This window comes from Centruroides sculpturatus, unplaced genomic scaffold (genome assembly GCF_000671375.1).
Source record: "Centruroides sculpturatus isolate CEXI.00-Female unplaced genomic scaffold, Cexi_2.0 scaffold1216, whole genome shotgun sequence".
NCBI lineage: Eukaryota > Metazoa > Arthropoda > Arachnida > Scorpiones > Buthidae > Centruroides > Centruroides sculpturatus.
Window position 1 is genome coordinate 68,733 of NW_019386580.1, and position 6,817 is coordinate 75,549.

The following is a 6,817-nucleotide window of genomic DNA, read 5'->3' on the forward strand; positions in this document are numbered from 1 at the left end:
CAAAAAAATATACGTATTTTGGAAATGTTGAGTCGAATTAGTCTAGAATCGATTAATTTTATGAAAGAAAACCTTTCAAACAGCCGTAGTCCGTAAACTATGATTCCTACAAAATTGATTCATAAAGAACGGAACGTATCTACCGTCTTATAGGGGGATCTACTGTACATATTGCTGTCCTAATGACCAAATATCTATAAAAGCAAATAACTTGCAAATACGAAAACAGTTCCTACACTGTAATGTAATTATTGTAACACAGAGACCAAATGTGTCGTATACGACACGTTGAAAAGTTAGCTCATGTCATTAAATACTGTTATTAATATAGTTTTTAAAAATTACTCTTATATAATCTTAAAAGTCTCCTGAACAAAACATGTTTAAATTATAAAATTATAATCAATAAAAATAGAGAAAACTCAATACTGACATCAAGTAGTCATACTTGTGATTACTTCCAAAAACACATGCTTAGACAATCAATTATATTTTCCTTTGTCTCTGTCACAGTAAAATGCATGTGGTCTAATAAGCTTAAGTAATCTCTAGTGACAAAACGTATAAGTAATATAATTGTTTAGCAAGCAAAAAAGCAGAGCTGCTTCTCATTCTTTGGAAGGAAAATTGCGTGTCATATACCACACACGGCATCCCAAGAAAATACGTAATTAAAGCACCGCCGAATTGTTACGTAACGAGAAATATCAATTTCGTCCATACTTTGTATATTGAATTGCAGAACGACTGTTAAATTACCGCAACATGAAAATAATAAAGTCTAAAATTACAAAAAAATGAGTTGTAATGTTTTGTTCTGTTCAATTGATCTTCACTTTTGCAGTTAATTAAACATCGATTTGATGCAAGAAGAAAATGATATTAAATTCCACATCGATTTTACTAAAATTACTTCATTTCGTGACGTTACACGAAATAGACTTGCCCTCGTTTATATTCATCTGCTGCAGATTCTAGTCTAACGTTCTTTAGACTCTATAAGTTGGCTCTAACCAAGATAATGAAAATATATTTTACAACTGTCTTGCACTTGATAATTGTAACAATGCCTTCGTTTTCTGCTGAAAAATATGGTGAGATATTGCTATATTGGTTATTTTAAACATTTAATTAATATTATTTATTAGTAAACTTTCGATTTAATGTTTGTACTGCGTAATTGTAATTCCGCACCAATACGTATAATGTTCACTTTTCTTAGTATTAATAATAATAAAATCGATTTAAAATATAGCATAAAGCACAAGGAATCTCAAAACTTTTCATTGGAGTTTCCAAAGACAATTTACAGTCCAAATGCTATGGGGTTGTATATTGAAATTTCAGATTATAGGAAAAGCAAAAAGTAAAACAAATTGTTCCAAAACTTTTTATTAATTAATTTAATTAAGGCAGTGTTTGTATTGCAATGAATAGGAGAATATATTAGTTCTTTTTTACAGCCAAGTTTTTCAACCAGTGAATGATGGAGCACAGACCCTTAGTGGTACGCTGTCCATCATGCTGTGTAAATTTTAAGGGTCCGCGGCACGAGATAAATTGAAAATCACTGGTTTGTTGATTGAGATAAATTGAGAATCGCTGATCGCATTGCTACTAATACAATTAAGGATATTGTAGTCTGCAACTAACCTAAATAAATATTAAACTTAACAACCTATATGAGACATTAATGGATTCTTTACAATGATTCACAGAGTATTAATATTTCAAGTATTGAAAATCGACATCCCTTTAAATATATTCTTATTATAAAAATTTTAAATAATATCAGCCATTCTTTACAAATATTACAAATTCTTATAACGTACTTTACAGGAGCTAAAAATAATTCATATGTATGGAAAATTGCTGGTTTCCAGGTAAGATTACATTATACTAATAAATGATTTTACTGGTTTTTTAACCCGAGATACACATTACAGAATCCGAATTTTATGAGATTGGACGAAACGAAAACGAAAATCACGGGTGGATTTTACTTTCACGTCTTTGATTCTGTGCAGCAGAAATTAAAATTTAGGTAAATATAATTTTATAATAATAATTATAATAAATTTACAAAATATTAAATAAATAAATAAACACATAGTAAATTTAATTAATTTCATCTACGTAGTTATTCTATTGTTAAACCAAAATCTGAAAAGTTTGGTCAAAGTGAAAAAGATTCGTGGAAAAGATTACAAACAATATTAGCAAACAAGGTAAGTGAAATTGAAATTATACACATGCATACTTGTAAATATACTAGTTTGCAAAAGTTAAGGATCGATTGTATTTACGCCGTAACTCTGCAAGAAATTACCTGGGAGACATTAAATTCAAAATACAGAAACAGTATTTTGTATTTAAAAGTTAAAGACTGCATATTAGCACAAAAATAAATAAAATGAATACAGTGTTAAATCAAAGCCTTTTTATTGTAGTCTTGCACTGACTATATCCGGCACTGAGGGCATTTGTGAATATGCCCTCAGTGCCGGATATAGTCAGTGCAAAATAGAAAACCTCACAAATCACCTCAGTAATAGAAAACCTCACAAATCACGTCACAAATCACCTCACTGAGGTGATTTGTGAGGTTTTCGTCCTGCATACGAAGAACCTTTCTACTGAATTAGGTGTTAATAAAACTGATCGCAACAAGCCCTTCTCTACAATTTTATAATTGTCTGCTTAAAAATTTCATTGTTGCTTTAGTTTATCAAACTTGTGTATATGACATGGCGTACGTTCGCACAACATGAAGATACATGAGCTAGCCTCTTTGAAATCACTATGTAAAACGCTCTTCGAATTAGAAACCAATATTTCTGATAATTGGCTATGACTGTTACATCATTCTCCCATCACAGCGTTTCTCCTGCAGAAGCACGAGGTGCAATAGTTACTTATAGAATTCACGAAGGTTCGAATAAATTGTACATTACAAAAAAAAATCCATTTTTTAATAAATAAAGTCTACTTTAGTCAGAAATAACTTGAAATTCTCACTTTTTTTCAAGAAATTGAACGAGTAAACATTTCATAATCGAATATGCAAAATCTACAGTTACCAAACTGAGAATCTGAAAATGCAATTTACTTCAAATTTTATATTTTTATTCTGTAACAACTGTACAAACACTATAACTGCCATCTTTGGAATATTAATACTCTCGAGTTATAGAGCGTACGAACAGAATAAGAGCAAATTTATTATTGTGACGATGTCATAATAAATAATTGGCAGGGCTGCAATTTCATTCACAGTATTAATTTATTTAATTTAAAATATATGCTTTGCAATTCAACTTAGTACTGGGTTGCTCTTGTTCGTCATACTTTTTTTAACAATAAAATCGTGCTTGTTATCTAACTGAGTGACACCTTTTTGGCGAAAACATTAGAATTAAAATACGTTATATACGGTTGGAATCGAAAAAAGTTTATATATACTTAGTTATGGGTTTCAGCCCGTTATGTTTTAAATTCTGTTTTCGTATTCATGTAACTGCAGTTTGCAAAATATGGACAGAGAAACAGACGGTACTATGTACGACAATTAAAATTAATACGTCAATATTGCTCATGGCGATTGTAATTTTGCAAGCGACATTTTGATCACGTTATAATGAAAACTATTTTAAAAACTTCGCAAAAGTAAACTACAGTAGAGCGTCGTTTATCCGAATCAATTGGGGACTGGGTTGTTCGGATAACTTATTTTTCGGATAACCGATTACGTACGAAAAAATAACCCATGTTGAAATTTTTCTGTGTTGCGTGTCGCTTCGCGTTGAATTTTCGTCCATGTTAAGCCTAATGTAAACTTTTCAAAATAATAATCGTGGCTATTGTATCGTTAAAAATTATTTCTTTATTTATTACAAACAAAATAAATATATTGAAAAATATAAAAGCAAACAAAATTATACTTTAGAAGTTAATCTAGTATCAAAAACGTTCGNGACTGCCGCGAATTTCGTGCCAATAAACTGCCTCGACTCGTTCGATAATGTTATCGACTCAATTTCATTTTTATTTTCACATTTTTACTTTGCGGTCCTTCTCTGTTCTTTTTCCGTTATTTACACGTGTAGGTCATTTCATTGTTATCCACACTTGATATCATCATTTATCACATACTTCCATGATAATCTTGTCTGTCCGCTGCAAATGCCAAGAATTAACGCGATTGGCGAAGCGTAGTGACAGCAAGCCAATAGAGAGCAGGATCCTTGCCATAATGCGGTTTGCGCGCCAATTTTCGTACGTTCGTTAATCGAGCCGAATAGTTTGGCCGAATATTCGGCTATTCGGCCACGCTCCTGACCGAATATACTATTCGTTACAACACTACTTGTGACATTTACAATGCTTTTAAAAGACTAGCTAATGAAGTTAACTTTGTTACTCAACATGCCATTTATGCTTATGTATTTTGGCATTCAACTTAAACTATACATTTTGCAACCGACTTGTAATTATTGGCTATGTTATTTGATAGATGTTTAAGATGTCTGTGAATGTGTTTATTATCATCCGACTTTTAAATTGTTTACACTAAACAGATCATGTTTTACATCATTCTCTGAAAGAATCGTACATTTGGTTTAACAATCCATTTCCGGAACTGAATCTAATTGAGCATAATTACAATAAATTCGGTAGGCTTTGCATCAGCACGATGACAGCTACTATATCAATTGAACATTAGTTACAAGCGTATTGAAAAAACTATTAACCATATATATATATATATATTTTTTTTATATGCTTTCAAATGTTTCAACTTAATTAATATTTATGCAAAATTATTTTTTCATTTAAAATTNTTGCATCAGCACGATGACAGCTACTATATCAATTGAACATTAGTTACAAGCGTATTGAAAAAACTATTAACCATATATATATATATATATTTTTTTTTGAAGCTTTCAAATGTTTCAACTTAATTAATATTTATGCAAAATTATTTTTTCATGAAAAATTTGCTTAGAATTTTTTTCTTGTAGGGCATTTAATTTTTAATTTCAGAACACTTACATGTTTTTCGAAAATGAAGTTCAAATGAAGGTAATTATTGTTTTAAATAAAAATAGAATTACAAAATTTTTCGAAGAAATTGTCATTACTTTAATTTGAGTCTTTAACCAGTTATTTTATGGTTAATTATTTTGGAATATTTAAAAAATTTTTCACTGAGTACGAGTTAGAAGGCTAAAGTTGATAATATGAAATGAAAATACGGTAGCCGTTTCTATAACACGGGTTCATATAATACGGATTCGTATTACACGGCGAAAAAATTGCGATTGCGTTCGTATAAACACGATAAAAGGACTCGTATAATACGGTAAAACGTCATCGTCGACTCGTGTGGCGACAGAATTGGTCGAATCTAGACCAATAGCAAATATTGCACAAACCATTGAGTTTAAACGAGCACTGGAGCGACTAAAAAACATTTATTATTTAACTTCCACAAAAATTATATTTATATTAATGATGTCTCCAAAGTTCAGCAAAGTTTTCGCAGAAAAACAGCTTATCAGATGATATGCGCCCCTGTTCGATGAGCCATTATGCGATGAAAACAAGTTTAAATTAAGCAATGGCATTGTCGAACGGTGCACACACGGTAAGTAATCCTACAATTTTTTGTTTATAACATAGTCTATGTAGGTTATTCCCAAAAAATTATACGTGTTTCGGAAATGTTAAGTCAAATTAGTGTAGAATCGATTAATTTTATCGAAGAAAATCTTTCAAACAGCTGTAGTCTCTAAACTGCACACGTGCTGGGCTATGATGATTGGCTCATGTATTTAAGTGATTCGTACGACACGGAATTCACATAACATGGAACATATCTACCATGTTATCGGGGGTCTACTATAATATCTGTCTGAAAAATATAAGCGAGGTTGAAGCGGAAGTTTTAAACGTGAAAATGTGTACGTTGAACGTTCAGCTCCCCTTTCCCGTAAGCCTGGAAGTTTGACAATAGTGTTTGGAATGTCAAACATGATTCCACTGACTATCCAAACACCAAACATTGTGAAACTTGTAGGCTGACAGGAAAGCAGCGCTGAACGTGTGACATACACGTTTTCGCGTTGTAAACTTTGGTTTTAACTTGGTATTACCTCAAAATCAATTGAACTAATTATAATAATTCTAATTTAAGGGATAAGAAACATCTAGTGTCACCCTTGTGTGAGAAACTGAACTGAGATTATTGAAATAAAAATTTAATAAAAAATAAAAATAAATACAGTCGATCCCCCTATAAGACAATAGATACGTTCCGTTCTTTATGAATCCGATTTTGTAGGAATCACAGCCAATTACATCCCGACACGTGTGAAGTTTATGGACTACGGCTGTTTGAAAGGTTTTCTTCCATAAAATTAATCGATTCTACACTAATTTGACTTAACATTTCCGAAACACGTATAATTTTTTGGGAATAACCTACATAGACTATGTTATAAACAAAAAATTGTAGGATTACTTACCGTGTGTGCACCGTTCGACAATGCCATTGCTTAATTTAAACTTGTTTTCATCGCATAATGGCTCATCGAACAGGGGCGCATATCATCTGATAAGCTGTTTTTCTGCGAAAACTTTGCTGAACTTTGGAGACATCATTAATATAAATATAATTTTTGTGGAAGTTAAATAATAAATGGTCTTTAGTAGATCCGCTGCTCACTTAATCTCAACGGTTTGTGCAATATCCGCTATTGGTCTAGATTCGACCAATTCTGTCGCGACACGAGTCGGCGATGTCGTTTTACCG